The sequence below is a fragment of the Bos javanicus genome, chromosome 23 (genome assembly GCF_032452875.1).
Source record: "Bos javanicus breed banteng chromosome 23, ARS-OSU_banteng_1.0, whole genome shotgun sequence".
NCBI lineage: Eukaryota > Metazoa > Chordata > Mammalia > Artiodactyla > Bovidae > Bos > Bos javanicus.
The window spans coordinates 17,295,064-17,308,084 of NC_083890.1; the positions used below are offsets into that span (position 1 = coordinate 17,295,064).

Sequence of the window (13,021 nt, forward strand, 5' to 3'; positions counted from 1 at the left end):
TGCATTGAACAGCACAATGAGGCTGGCATGAGAGGCATAGACAGTTCATGCTGTAAGAGCTTTGGGGAGACCACGGAACAAAAGTGGTTCTGAAAGTCTTGTTTTAAGAGAAGCATTTTCAACTGATGGAGCATAGACCAGGAGGAAGAAACAAGCAATGTGTATGTTTGGGGCCATCAGAAGACTTGCTTGGCTGGAATGGGACCTATACACAGGGCGACAGTGGGAAATAAGGCTGCAACGTAAGCTGAAGCCACATACACAATAATGTCATTGACAAGGGGAGTAGTAATCACCATTCGTTTAGTGTCTACTGTGTGCAGGCCAGGTGCTTATGCTTCATCCTTTGCATATATTTTCTCATTCAGTTCTTACTATAACCCTGTGGCATGGGTATTATTATTACAAGTTTTCAAGGAAACAGAACTTTAGAGAAGTTGGGTAACTTGCCCAAGGACTCACAGCTAAAAATTGGCAGACCCACAATCCGGATGCACAAATATACATGCAGACAGTGACACAGACAGATAAACACAGGGACCTAGGCTCAGTTAACAAACAGCTGTGTTCGTCCTCATCCCCTCCCCTCTCGCTGAGTTGGGGGTTAGCTCTTTCCTTTGAGGGATCCAGTGTGAAAAAGGGACCCTTCTGCTTTCCCACCCCACTTCTGCCTCCCATATGCCTGTGGCTTTAGTCCCCAGGACAGTCAACCCAGAGGGCAGGGCTGGGGCTAAGATGAGGGGAACGAGGGTGCAGACTTTACGGGCAGGGCCGGCCCTGCACTTGACAATGAGCCCTCCTTAAACCGTGCCCTTGTTGCCTCACTCTAGTTCTGACCCTGGGGAGGGTGGGGGAGCTTTGCAGCTTTGCTCTGGGGGCCAAGAAGCCCCTCATTATTCCCACATCAGGGAATAACCAGAAATTCCCAGGGCCCAGGGCACAGCTCTCCTTTCCGTTCCCAGATGCATAGCAGAATAATCTCGGATTGGTCCCAGATAATCTTCCCTCTGATTATACTCATCCTTCTTCAGCAACCCCCACAGCCTGCTTGTGCCCGAGTCCTCTGAGCAGCGCCCCTCCCAGACCTGGCCCACACTCTCCTGCCCCTAGATGGCGAGTGTGGCTGCCCGGCCTTTAGCGTGGGCCCCTTTCCCCCAGGGGCAGGGGAGTGGGGACAGCTGGTTGGTCCCAGGGGCCTGTGCCAAGGGCCACCGGGGTATGCCCCAAGGGCGGGAAGTCCAGCGCTGCTCTCCCTCGCCCTCTAGAGGCTCAGGGTGGGTGAGGCACTCAGGAGGGGTTCTGGTTGAGGAGGGGGTCCTGGGTTTCCAAGGACGTCTGGAAGGTGTCCGCAGTCAGACCACAGCTTCATCTGAAGCCTGCTGCTGGAAGTACCCAGTGGGGTTTCGCTGCCGGCTCAGGTAGAAGGGGGTTCAGGGCCCCCCACTTCTGTCTGGGTCAGAGACAGCCAGAGATGGGGCTCCCTAGTCAGCACCCAGCCAGCTCATCAGGATAGCCCTGCTCCACTTCTCACCTTCCCCGTGGGCAGCTTCAATGAAGCTGGAGGCTGCCTCTGCCAGCCCTGGGGTGCATGGGGGACACCTGTGTCCCTGTTCTCTGGCAACCAGGAATCTCCAGAAGAGCCTTAGGCCAGGAGGGGAGGTGGGGTGAGGTCCACCAGGTGTGCGTGGTGTGTCCCCAGGTGACTTTGTAGGGAGAGACCTGGGAAGGTGGTGGTGGTGGGGGGAAATCTTCAACTCCTCCTGCTCGGGTGGAAGAGACAGAGAAGAAGGAGGACGGTGATGTGGAGAAAGCCTGGGAGGGTGGGGGTGGGCTGGACAGAGGTATGGAATTACTTTAATAAATCTTTCCAGGCTGGAAGATCAGGTGCTGGGGACCTGGACCTCCAGAGGGGGCTGGATGGCTGACCAGCCTCCTTGAAACACACATGCACTGCATCTGTGCTCATCTGCTCACCTGGCCACCATCCACATGCCCTGGCCTCACCTCGGATTGTTCATTATTTGGCTGAGGTATTTGCAGGGCCCGGCCGCGCAGCCTTGCTCAAACTTCTCCTTACCTGGCCCTCATTGCAGCAAAAAAAGAAAATGGATAGAGGGAAAAAATGGACTTCATGGGTGGTTTTTCAGCCTCCATCCCCTCAGGAGACCAGAGATGCCAGGTATGGGACAGAGACGGAGGGACTTTGGAATGAGTCTCAGAATTTTCCCACCTGCCCGAGGGCCGGGCCAGGAGGAGAGCAAGGGTAGATCTTCTCCTAGAGCCTGCCCAGCTGCCCCCAGGGGAGGGGTGGGCATGACGCCCAGAGAAAAGGCAGAGCCGGCCTGAGTGTCCTGCAGTCTCGGGGGAAGGAGGGCCCCTTGTGCTCAGTCTGCCCTGTGGACACCCCCAGCCTTTCCCTCCCTAGTACCTGGGCCCAGGCTGCACGGGTGTCACTCTGTTTCTCAAACAGTGGCTCTGGGCTCCCCTGCCCCAGCCGCAGTCACAGCGGAGGGGCAGGCTCTGCCCCAGTGAGATTCTGTGAGCCTGGAGTAAGGCTGGGGTGCCTGGGCAGGGAGCCCCGGGCTGAGGCTCCCTCTCACCCCCTCCCACCAGAGAAGGGGCTTTCTCTCTGTTTCCCACAAACACTTGCTTCGCCACTTGACAGCCTTGTCATTCCATTCCCTGCTGCCCTGTGCTCAGCTCCACCACACCCCTGACAAATTCCTTCCTCCACTTCAGCTCCAAGACCGGAGGCACGGGCACCCCACCCAGCTCCTCTCCTAAAAGGTTGGGAGGGGATGGGAGCTAACACCTTGTCTTCCTCTCCTCTTGTCTCTCCCCTTCTCTCCCACTTCCTGGCATTTCACCCAGGCTACCAATCAGTGAGAAGTCTCAAGATAGACCTCCTGAGGCTCTCATCCTAAATTCCCTCTAGAGAAGAGGAATTTGGTAGGCCCCAGCATGTCTAACTCAGATCCTTCTTGCTGCAGTCCCAGCTGTTCTGGTCAATGGCAACAGGCAAACCCAGGCTGTTGCTCAGATCGCAGACTGCAGAGTTGGCCCTTCGCTGTCTCCCACACATTATGTTCTTGTGATCTTCATGCGTGCATGCTCAGTTGTGTCCGACTCTTTGTGACCCCAGGGACTGTAGCCCACCAGGATCCTCTGTCCAGGGGATTTCTCAGGCAGGAATACTGGAGCGGGTTGCCATTTCCTATTCCAGGGGGTCTTCCTGACCCAGGAATTGAACCTGCGTCTCTTGCGTCTCCTTTGTTGGCAGGTGGGTTTCTTTCCCACTGCACCACCTGGGGAGCCCTTCTGTGACCTCTAAGAGGTGGTGCCGGAGTGGAGCTCCCTGGTTCTCCCTGCATCTCTTCCAGTCTGCCAGGCCACAGGCCTGAGTATCCATAGCTCTCACCCTGACCCCTTCTTCCGCCTCCCCTACACCCCTGGACTGGAAGCCCTAACAGGCGTCAGAAACCAGTCTGCATCTTCACTCTACAGAGAATACGTTGAAGTCAGAGGTGCGCTCCAGGTCACACAGCCAGACTGTGATAGTTTCTGGTTGTGAACTCAGGGGTCCGGACCCCCCGTCGCGGCCCCACACAGGCGTCTCTGAGGAGGTCTGCTCAGGAAGCAGCAGTGCGAACTGCAGGGCCTCAGAGACACTCTGTGTGAGGGACTTTCAAGGTAACTCCTGCGGCGGCCGTACTGAGGGGCCGCTCAGGGGACGCCCGGCCTCCCCGAAGCCCCTGTGGGAAGGGCGCCGTGACCCAGATCGGCTCGGCTCTGGAGCAGCTGCATTTCTGGGAACACTCCTCTCCTCTCTGTGGGGCCCTGTCATGGGCGGTGGTGGCGGTGTGTGTGTGTGTGTGTGCGTGTGTGTGCTGGAGTGCACACGTGGTTTTTCAGTCCCTTCAGCCTTCAGCCTGGAGATCTGAGGAGCGATGGAGAGGAAGAGACTGGCAGACGCGTGGTGGGGAGAGGGTCACGGAGTGGGGGGTGGGTCAGCTCCCCAGGGCAATGGTGAGGGGCTGGGGCAGGGCAGACTCACAGTGGCCACCCCTGTCCTCTCTGAAAGCACAGGTCACACTGAGCGCCTGGCGGAGGGGGTTTGGCCACCGTCTCTGTGCTTGTTCCTTTCTCTAGGATTGCCACCCCAACACCCCTGGTGCCTGGTGGGCAAGGGCACGTCCCATCTCCTCAGAGCTGTCCCTTCTACAGGTTGTCCCCTAGTCCCTGGAGGGCAGGGGGACATGTGAAGACCATCTTTTCCCCTAGCGAGTCCCCCACTGCCCTGCCTGCCCCCCACCCCCAACAGTGAGTGGGGAGTGGGGAGTGGTCACCTCCCCGGGGGATGGTCTCAGAGAAGCTGAGGTTTCTGACAGGCTGGAGGAGCACTTGGCCAACAGGATTGGTCAGGAAGTCCCCTGGGATGATGGGAGGCAGTAGAAAGAGGTGGGAGAGAAAGAGATGAGGTGGGGTGAGATAGTCAAGGGAAGAGAGACCAGAAGGGAAGGAAAATGCTCTGACTACTTGTAATCGTCCATGATCTGGGCACTTGGGAATCCTGGCTGGGGTACCTGCCCATTTTTCAACCATAGCTAGAACCTGTGAGCAGTGGGGTCTCTGCTACGTGGGCTACACTTGTTGATGGAGCGTGCGGGGAGTCGTGCCCTGGTCTTCCCGGGAGTGGAGGATATATGGAGGCATTCTCACCATGGCCCCAGACAGGCCTCCTCGGCTGGGAACTACACATTCCAGCCTAGGGTTGAGAGGGGACTGGGGCAGGGCAGACGTTCAGCTGGTACAGGCCGGCACGGCCACCTGATTGGTGAACAGCTGCTGTTCCAGCCCCTGAGATCCCCGTATGCCTCTCTGGCCACCCCAGTCCCTTCCTTCGTCCTCTGGACCTCCCCACCATCCAGAAACTGAGGGATTTACACTTGGCTCAGCACCTGCCCCCAGCTCCATGTAAGCTGTGCCTGGGCTGTCATGGGTGTTAGCTACTTTGGCAGTCAGCCTCAGTGGTGGGGGGGGTGCGGAAGGGGGTGAGGGCTGGTGCCCCAAAGCTGGAGCTGACCAGGGCCGGGTCTTGGGACTCGGGGAAGCTGGAGCGGGCATAGCAGCCTGCAGTGTACCCTGCTTCACTTTTCCTGATGCTTCCACCTGTGTTCTGGAAGGAGCTGAGTCTGAACGAGGGGGCTGGCAGATAGGGATGTGTGCAAAGAGCCATCTCTCCAGGGGACCCCAGTGGGGCATGGTTCACACAAGCAGCGCCCTCTGGAGGGCACTACCTGGAATGAGGGCGTGCTCAGCCTCTCTCTGTGGGGAGGGGGAGCTGACAATGAGCCCTAGGCCCAGAAGCTGACCTGCTCCAGATGCACACCTAGGGCCAGCACCCTTCCCGGGCATTGCCTGGCTCTCCAGGTGGCAGAAGTCCCATGCACCCCAAGGTGCCTGGCTCAGTGCTGGGTCCTGATGAAGTGTTCAAGTGGCCTGTGGAGAGGCGGCCGGGAGGCTGAGCTGTGAGTCAAGAGATGTGGATGACTTCATTCAGATGGCCTTGGGCCTCTTTCGGGTCCTCTGGCCAGTGAAGGGATTTTCATACTTCTTTAGCAGTGGAGCCTTTTTCAAACGAAATCCCAAGTGAAATTCCAATCAACGGGGCAGATGAAACTTGAGTGTGCTGTGTCTGCCCACTCCCACACCCGCCCCCAGCCCATCCCCACCCCCCGCACCCTCAGGCTTCCAGGAATCGGTCCCATGTCCTCCTGACACAGATACCCCTTGACTAATTGTCTGCTTCACTAATTATCTCGAGGATGTTAGGCCAGGCTGCTCCTGGAAGCTGAGGGGAAGTCTCCTCCACTCCCCATGGCCTGCCCTGCACTTCTGGGTCTGGGAAGGCAGGCAAGACGGTGGGGCGACTCCTCTTAGGGGGCCAGTCATTAACTGGCTTTATCTTTGTGAACATTCCTGGGGGGCCTGGGTCATGGGTCAGACTTCCAGTCCAGACCAGGGCGTCACTGGAGGAGGAGAGAAGGGACCCTTCTTGCAAAGAGGTCGGGGGCACTTGCTTCTTCTTTTTACCCCCCCTAGGATTTCCCTGAAGGAAACTACGTTACAGACAACTCAGTGACTGCCTGCTGACACAGTTGCTCCAAAGAGAGGCTAAAGCAGGAACTAAGCCCTAGTCATCTTTGGCAGGCATCGTGTGATTTCTTCCTTTTCTTTCTTTCCTTTCTTTGCTCCCTCCCCCAACAGAAGGATGGGATACATCCATTTCCCTATTCCTTTCTGTTTGACTTTAGCCAAATGATAGTATGTTTGCATTCTCCGAGGGTTTGCTCACACATGGCAGTAGGGACAGGAGAAAGGGAAGAGAAGTAACATTACATGAGATCTAATCTAGGCCGAGAGCCTTGCTCATATTCGCTGTCTCTGTACATCTCCCCATAACCCTGGAAGGTAAGCACGAGGACTCCCATTTTACCGATAGGGAAACTGCGGCTCAGACGGATGCAGTTGCTTGTCCTAAGTCTCATGGCTTGGACGTGGAGAATTAAGACTGAGCCCAGTCTCTCTGGCTTTTTCCACTGCATGTTACACGCGAGGAGGGTGTGGTTAGGGAGCCAGGGCCGGGGTGTTTCACAGTGAGGGTTCTCCAAGCTGGTGTGTCATTTCAAAAACGACAGAGGTCTTGGCCTGCCAGGTAAGAGCAGAAGCAGTTCTCTATCTGCTGGGATTCCAGGGGTTTCTTGCAATCACATCTCCCCTCTACCACTGGCGCTGTGCTCCAGATGTCACCATTCGTGCTAAATTTCTTGGAGTGAAGCCTTGCCCTCTCCAGGAAACTTTAGAAACACACAAATCCCTAGGATATGTGACATTTGTTTTTGTTTTTTTTTTTTTTTTGGCTGCGCTGGGTCTTCATTGCTGCATGTGGGCTTTTCTCTAGTTGGGACAAGTGGGGACTACTCTCTAGGTGCAGTGCCTAGACCACCCTTTCATTGCAGTGGCTTCTCTTGTTGCAGAGCACAGCCCCTACAGTGCAGGCTCAGTAGCTGTGGGGCATGGGCTTAGTTGCTCCATAGCAGGTGGAATCTTCCCGGGAGGGATTGAACCCAGGTCCCCTGCATTGGCAGGCGGATTCTTAACCCCTGTACCACTGGGGAAGTCCAAGATACGACGTTTTATATCAGTGATCTCAGTTGGAGTGTTTGATGGAGCTGTGACAGAACCTCAAAGCTTAGGGAGAGGCTTTCACCTAGAAGAAGCCTGAGGTCCAGAAGAGGGGGCTGACCTGGTGGAGGTCACACAGCATGCGGCCTATTTGAGTTTTTTGCCCAGTGCTGTTTCCAGTCTCCACATGTCTGTGGCAGGCAGATGGGAAGGCTCTAGGCACCAGGTGGGGATAGGAAGGGGACAGAACTGGAGGAAAGGTCTTTGTGCTTTGAGCTCCGCCCCAGCTGAGTAACCTGTGCTTGTCACAGGCTGGTGTCCTCTGCCCACCTCCTGTCGCCCCTGGGCAAACAACGGCAGCGCTTGATGTGCAAGCTGGACCTACCTCTAGCGTCTGCTTGTTTGGTTAAATACTGGGGCAGAGACATGCTGTCCCAGAGGGCTGGGGGAAACGAGTGTGGGGCTCACTTCCCCACCCCTCCAGGGAGCGGCATTGTCCCTATGTGCTTTGGCTGGGAATGTTTCAGAAGAAGCCCTAATCCTCTGCTCTGCAAAAGCTCTGTCACCCAGGGGAGAGCTGGGAGAGCTGAGGGAGCTGGCCGCATCCTCCAGATCTCTCTTTCCTGCCTATTCCCTATCCCCACTCCATTCAGCTGGCTAGACTCCTGCTCTTCGGTCAAGACTCTAGTGTCACCTCCTCCAGGAAGCCTTCTCCCACTCCCAGAGTACCCCTTTGGAGAGTTTCTATTTTCGGTGTACTCTTTTGTTCTCCTCCACACAAGAAGCCCCTTCTACATTGTTGTAGCCCCAGGGTCTGGACCGAAACAGGGCTCATAGGTTGAATTTAATATTTGAGAGTGAAAGCGTTAGTTGTTCAGTCTTTGCGACCACCAGGCTCTGTCCATAGGATTTTCTAAGCAAGAATACTGGAGTGGGTTTCCATGCCCTCCTCCAGCGATCTTCCCAACCCAGGGATCGAACCCAGGTCTCCTGCGTTGCAGGTAGATTCTTTACCATCTGAGCTACTAGGGAAGCCTCAATAATTCTTGTGGAATAAATGTTCTGAGCTTCTTCCCGCCCAAAGCCCTTCTTGATGCCCATTTTGGCTCTTCTGACCACCCTGTTTCAGCACCTTCCTAACTCTCTGTGCCTCTCTCAGGGCCTCTTTCCCATCCTACCTTCTTGGGTAGCTGTGGGCAGCTGTTGGTGGGCAGGAACTCCCCAAGGCAGGTGTTTCACTCCTGTTTGTTTATTTGTTTGTTTTTTCCAGAATTCTTATTTATTTATTTATTTTTTTACTTCACAATATTGTATTGGTTTTGCCATACATCAACATGCATCCGCCACGGGTATACACGTGTTCCCCATCCTGAACCCCCCTCCCACCTCCCTCCCCATACCATCCCTCTGGGTCATCCCAGTGCACCAGCCCCAAGCTTCCTGTATCCTGCATTGAACCTGGACTGGCGATTTGTTTCTTATATGATATTATACATGTTTTAATGCCATTCTCCCAAATCATTCCCCCCTCCCTCTCCCACAGAGTCCAAAAGACTGTTCTATACATCAGTGTCTCTTTTGCTGTCTCGTATACAGGGTTATTGTTACCATCTTTCTAAATTCCATATATATGCGTTAGCATACTGTATTGGTGTTTTTCTTTCTGGCTTACTTCACTCTGTATAATAGGCTCCAGTTTCATCCACCTCCTTAGAACTGATTCAAATGTATTCTTTTTAACGGCTGAGTAATACTCCATTGTGTGTATGTATCACAGCTTTCTTACCCATTCATCTGCTGATGGACATCTAGGTTGCTTCCATGTCCTGGCTATTATAAACAGTGCTGCTCTTGTTTTGCAGATGAGGATCCGAGAGGCTGAGTAACTTGCCTGAGGAAAAACAGTCAAAGAGTGGAAGTATCACTTGGCTGCATCTGGATCCAGAGTCCCTGCGCTTTCCACTGCCCTACTTAGATGGCCCTGGGTCTCCTATAATATCAGCACAGCCTGGTGCCCCCAAGGCTTTGAAAAAGTCCCACAGATTGGAACCCAGCTCAGCTCCCAGGCACCCCCCAGGTCGGGAGGGAGAATGCAGCTTTAGAACCTTAGCTGTCACCTCTGCCACCACCTTCTTCCTGGCAGAGGGACTCCCTCCAAGACTGGGTGAGGGTGTGAAAAAGGGGCAGCAGTGGGCAGGATGGGGGTCAGATGCCGAGGGGGTAGCAAAGATTGGAGCATCAGGAAGTGAACATGCCTGGGACTGTTGGGGAGCAGCGATCCAGGGAGAGAGCTTGGTGTTTGGGGATTCGACTGAGGCCTGTGAAGGAGAAGCAGATGGGGCCTGGGGCTCCCCCAGAGTGTGGCCCTTCCCTGTCCCTTCTGCTCCCTCTCCATCTTTAAAAAATTTTATTTTTATTATTACTATTTTTGGTTGTGCTGGGTCTTTGCTGTGGCAGGGGCTCTTCGTTGCTGTGGGCGGGTTTTCTGCAGTTAAGGCGAGAGGCTCTTCGTGGTGGTGCAGGGGCTTCTCATTGCGGTGGTTTCTCTTGTCGTGAAGCACAGGATCTAGGGCACAGGGGCTCAGTAGCTGGGGCACACGGGTTTGGTTGCCCTGCAGCACGTGGGATCTTAGTTCCCAGAGCAGGGATTGAATCCATGCCCCCTGCATCACAGGCAGATTCTTAACCATGGGACCCCCAGAGAAGTCCCAGTTCCCTCTCCCTCTCGCCTCCCCTTGCCCTGACTGGCTTCTGTTTTTGGGCTTTCTCTGCTCTAATCTTGTTTCCTAAGTGGCATCATTACCCTGAGTCAGACCTCCAGATCCAGATGGGAATACAACATTGGCACTGGGAAAAGAGGGCTCTCTTCCTTGCTTTTATCGTGAAGACAGAGAGAGAGAGGAGAGATAGAGAATTGAAGCAGACCAACCCAGTTCTTTCTCCAATTCAACATATTCTGTTCCTGCCCTTGTGGAGGATCAGCTCTGGGTCCTGCTAGGCGCCTGGGGCTTGGGGGATGGAGCGAGGGAGAAACCTTTCTTCCATCACAGAGGATCCAACTGAGAAATGTTTAGACAACAGTAAGGCTTACCGACTCTCTCCCCCACCTCCCTTTGGAGGGGCTTCGGAGGGGCTCTACCTCTTCATTCCTGCAGGGAAGCGCCCCCACCCACACGGGGAGAGTGACCCTGAACCTCAGAGGTGTCAGGATCAGCAGGACAAAGTACAACCATTGTGCCTTGGGCCCGATCACTACTCCCTTTGTCTGGGGCTCCTGCTGGCTCCTGGCCACCTTTCACACTCTTCTCCACCCACCCCTGCCTTTCTTTCCCCCTCCCCTGGAACACCTTCCTCTTCCTCTTTGGCTTCTTCTGAACTGCTTCAGAGCCACAGGCCGAGGCTGTCCTGGCCATGAGGTGGGGTCCTCGGAGTGGGGCTGAGGTCGCCCCTTGAGAGGGTCAGGCCTCACCTCTGTCTGGGCTGCTCTCTGCTCCATGCGCCCCCCACCCTCCTCCCTGCCATGCTTCTGGGTGACCTTGGGTCCCTCTGGGGTGACAGTCTGCCCTGATATTCCCGGGGTTGAAGCGGCCTGCCGAGGGAGGATCACTGGGATCAAGTTTGTTGGAGGGAGTTACGTCCATGGGAGGAGAAGAAGCTGTAGAGATGCGATTGGTCTTATGGTTGCTGACTTGTGTTCTTGTTCCGTGTGTTTCTGGTCCCCGTTCTTGAACATCCAGGTGCATGGGACTCTCAGTTTGGTGATAACCCATGGGGTTGAGTCCATGGCAGTGTATTATCGTGAAAGCTGGTGACACCACGCTGGGGGTGGTATCACTCCCCCTCCCCCGAGTCACCCCCAGGCTGTGGCTCTGAAATGAAGGATGGAGACAGGAGACCCCTCTTCACCCCAGTGAAGGGTGCTCAGGACCCTTCAGGCAAGGCTGCAGTTCTGTGGCCTCATTCCTCTGCTTTCCTTGGCAGAGACTACAGAGGTTGCTGTAACACAGTTTGCTGAATGGGGAATGGTTGACTCAGGTGGGGGAGAGACCTGTGGCTATTAAATGACAACTAATGGCCTTCCCTCCTCGGAACCCCTCCATCTTCCTCCCAACTTCAGCGTCCTTTATTAAGCCCTCTTTAGGCCTCTCCAGGGACCAAGGGAAGCTGGGATGAGAAGGGATGCAGAGGGGGGCCAGGGTGATCCCTGGTGGTAAAGCTGGGAGCCACTGTCCTGGGCTCTGCTGGCCCCAGGGCAGGAATAAGGCAGGAGATCCCTGGTAAGGTGTCTACATCTTGTGCTCTGAGGTTGCTAGACATGGACCAGTTTGGGCAAGGAGGAAGTTTAGTGACTTCGCTTCCATGACCCACGTGGCTTCTTGGAGCTTGGAGCTTTGGTGAGGAGGCCCTGAGCCAGCAAATAAACATTTACTAACTGTAAAAAGACCTTGTCCCTGCTGCTGGGGAGCCTGCCAGGTGGTGGAGACGGGACTGGAGGCATGAATGATGGAGGGGGTAAGATGGGGTAGAGGCTGAGCCAGGCCCTCTGCCCATAAGGGCCTCAGGACACCACTCTGGGGAACTGTGGCACTAAGTGGCTAACCCAGCACCCCCACCAAGCACAGCACCATGTGCTGAGACCAGGGGCTGGCTGAGTAGCCTCCTTGTATTGTTTGGGTCAACCTGAGGGAAGTCGTGCATTCTAGTCTCAGCCTAGTTCCCATTCTCAGCCCAGGCCTTCACAGAGGCTGCATCAGCCCCAGGCAGGCCCAGGCCAGATCCAGATGAATAATGAGACTGGTTAGTCCCTCTCTTCTCACAGGTATCACCCCCATGCACCCACCCTCCTCCCTGGGGGAGACTGGGAGCTGCTGGGTCCAAGCCCAACCAGGACTTTTTCCAGGCTGGTTCCTATATGCAAGGGTGGGGTGGGGGGTCTTGGGGGGCACTTAGGGAAGACTTGGGAGTTGGGGAAGAGGCGGGCTTTGAAGAAACAGAGGGGACTTGGGGAAAAGGGAGGAGAGGCTGCTAGCTGCAAGAAGTAGGCAGTGACTCCTGAAGGTCTGGGGGCTGCTGAGGAGAATGCCCCAGTTCTGTTCAGAAGATGAGCTGTGAGCCTGAACTGGGACTGATAGAAGCCTTGGCCTCCGGCCTGGTGGGAGCTCCGGGCAGCTGGCCTACAGACGTTCCTTAGTGCTGGTGAGTAGGTTTGAATCATCACTCGGGCACTGGCCTCCATCCGCCCCCACCAGCCCCCTGGCCTCAGTTCCCTGGCAACATCTGGGGGAGGGGGGTGGAGGAGCAGAAACAAGGGCCTCTGTCTGCCCAGCTGCCTCTCCCTTTGGGCTCTGCCAGACTCCACAGTGCATACGTGGGCTCCAACAGGTCCTCTTCTCTCTGGGCCACTGACTAAGCCCAGAACCACACGGCTTCTTGTTCTCAGCCCCACAAACGTAGTGCCAAATACTTCTCCCCAGGGGAGCCTCCCTGAACACTTCCCAAAGGACCCCAGTCACCCCGGCCTGTTGGCTGCAGCTAACTCTGATGTCAGCAGGCCAGACGAGGCCCGGAGATGAGCACAGAATCCAGATGGATACATCATGCCCTCTGTGCCCAGCACTGGGCTTTGTGCACGTGGGACCACTCGAGTCCCAGACGTTCCACTGTTTGAGAGGTCAGACACGGGGGCGGGGGTTGGAGGGGGGATGTCGGGGTAATCTCCCTCAACCCTCGTCTTGAGGCCTCTTGAACCTGAGATGGGGTGTGCATACGATAGTCACTAGGGGGCGCTCAGCCACCACAGGGAAGCTGGGTGAACTTGGGATGCAGCGTCTGCGTG

The 13,021-nt window shown here is 55.6% G+C and overlaps 1 long non-coding RNA gene across 2 annotated transcripts in view; it reads left to right on the forward strand.

Annotated features, from left to right (window-relative positions):
- Window positions 1-13,021, forward strand: part of LOC133236323 (uncharacterized) — a 31,277-nt gene that overhangs the window by 17,611 nt on the left and 645 nt on the right. Inside the window, exon 3 of one of the 2 annotated variants that reach the window (XR_009732838.1) lies at window positions 9,048-12,381. This is a non-coding gene — a long non-coding RNA (uncharacterized LOC133236323). Of the gene's footprint in view, window positions 1-9,047; window positions 12,875-13,021 lie in introns of those variants that run through there. The other variant, XR_009732837.1, reaches the window with a different exon arrangement.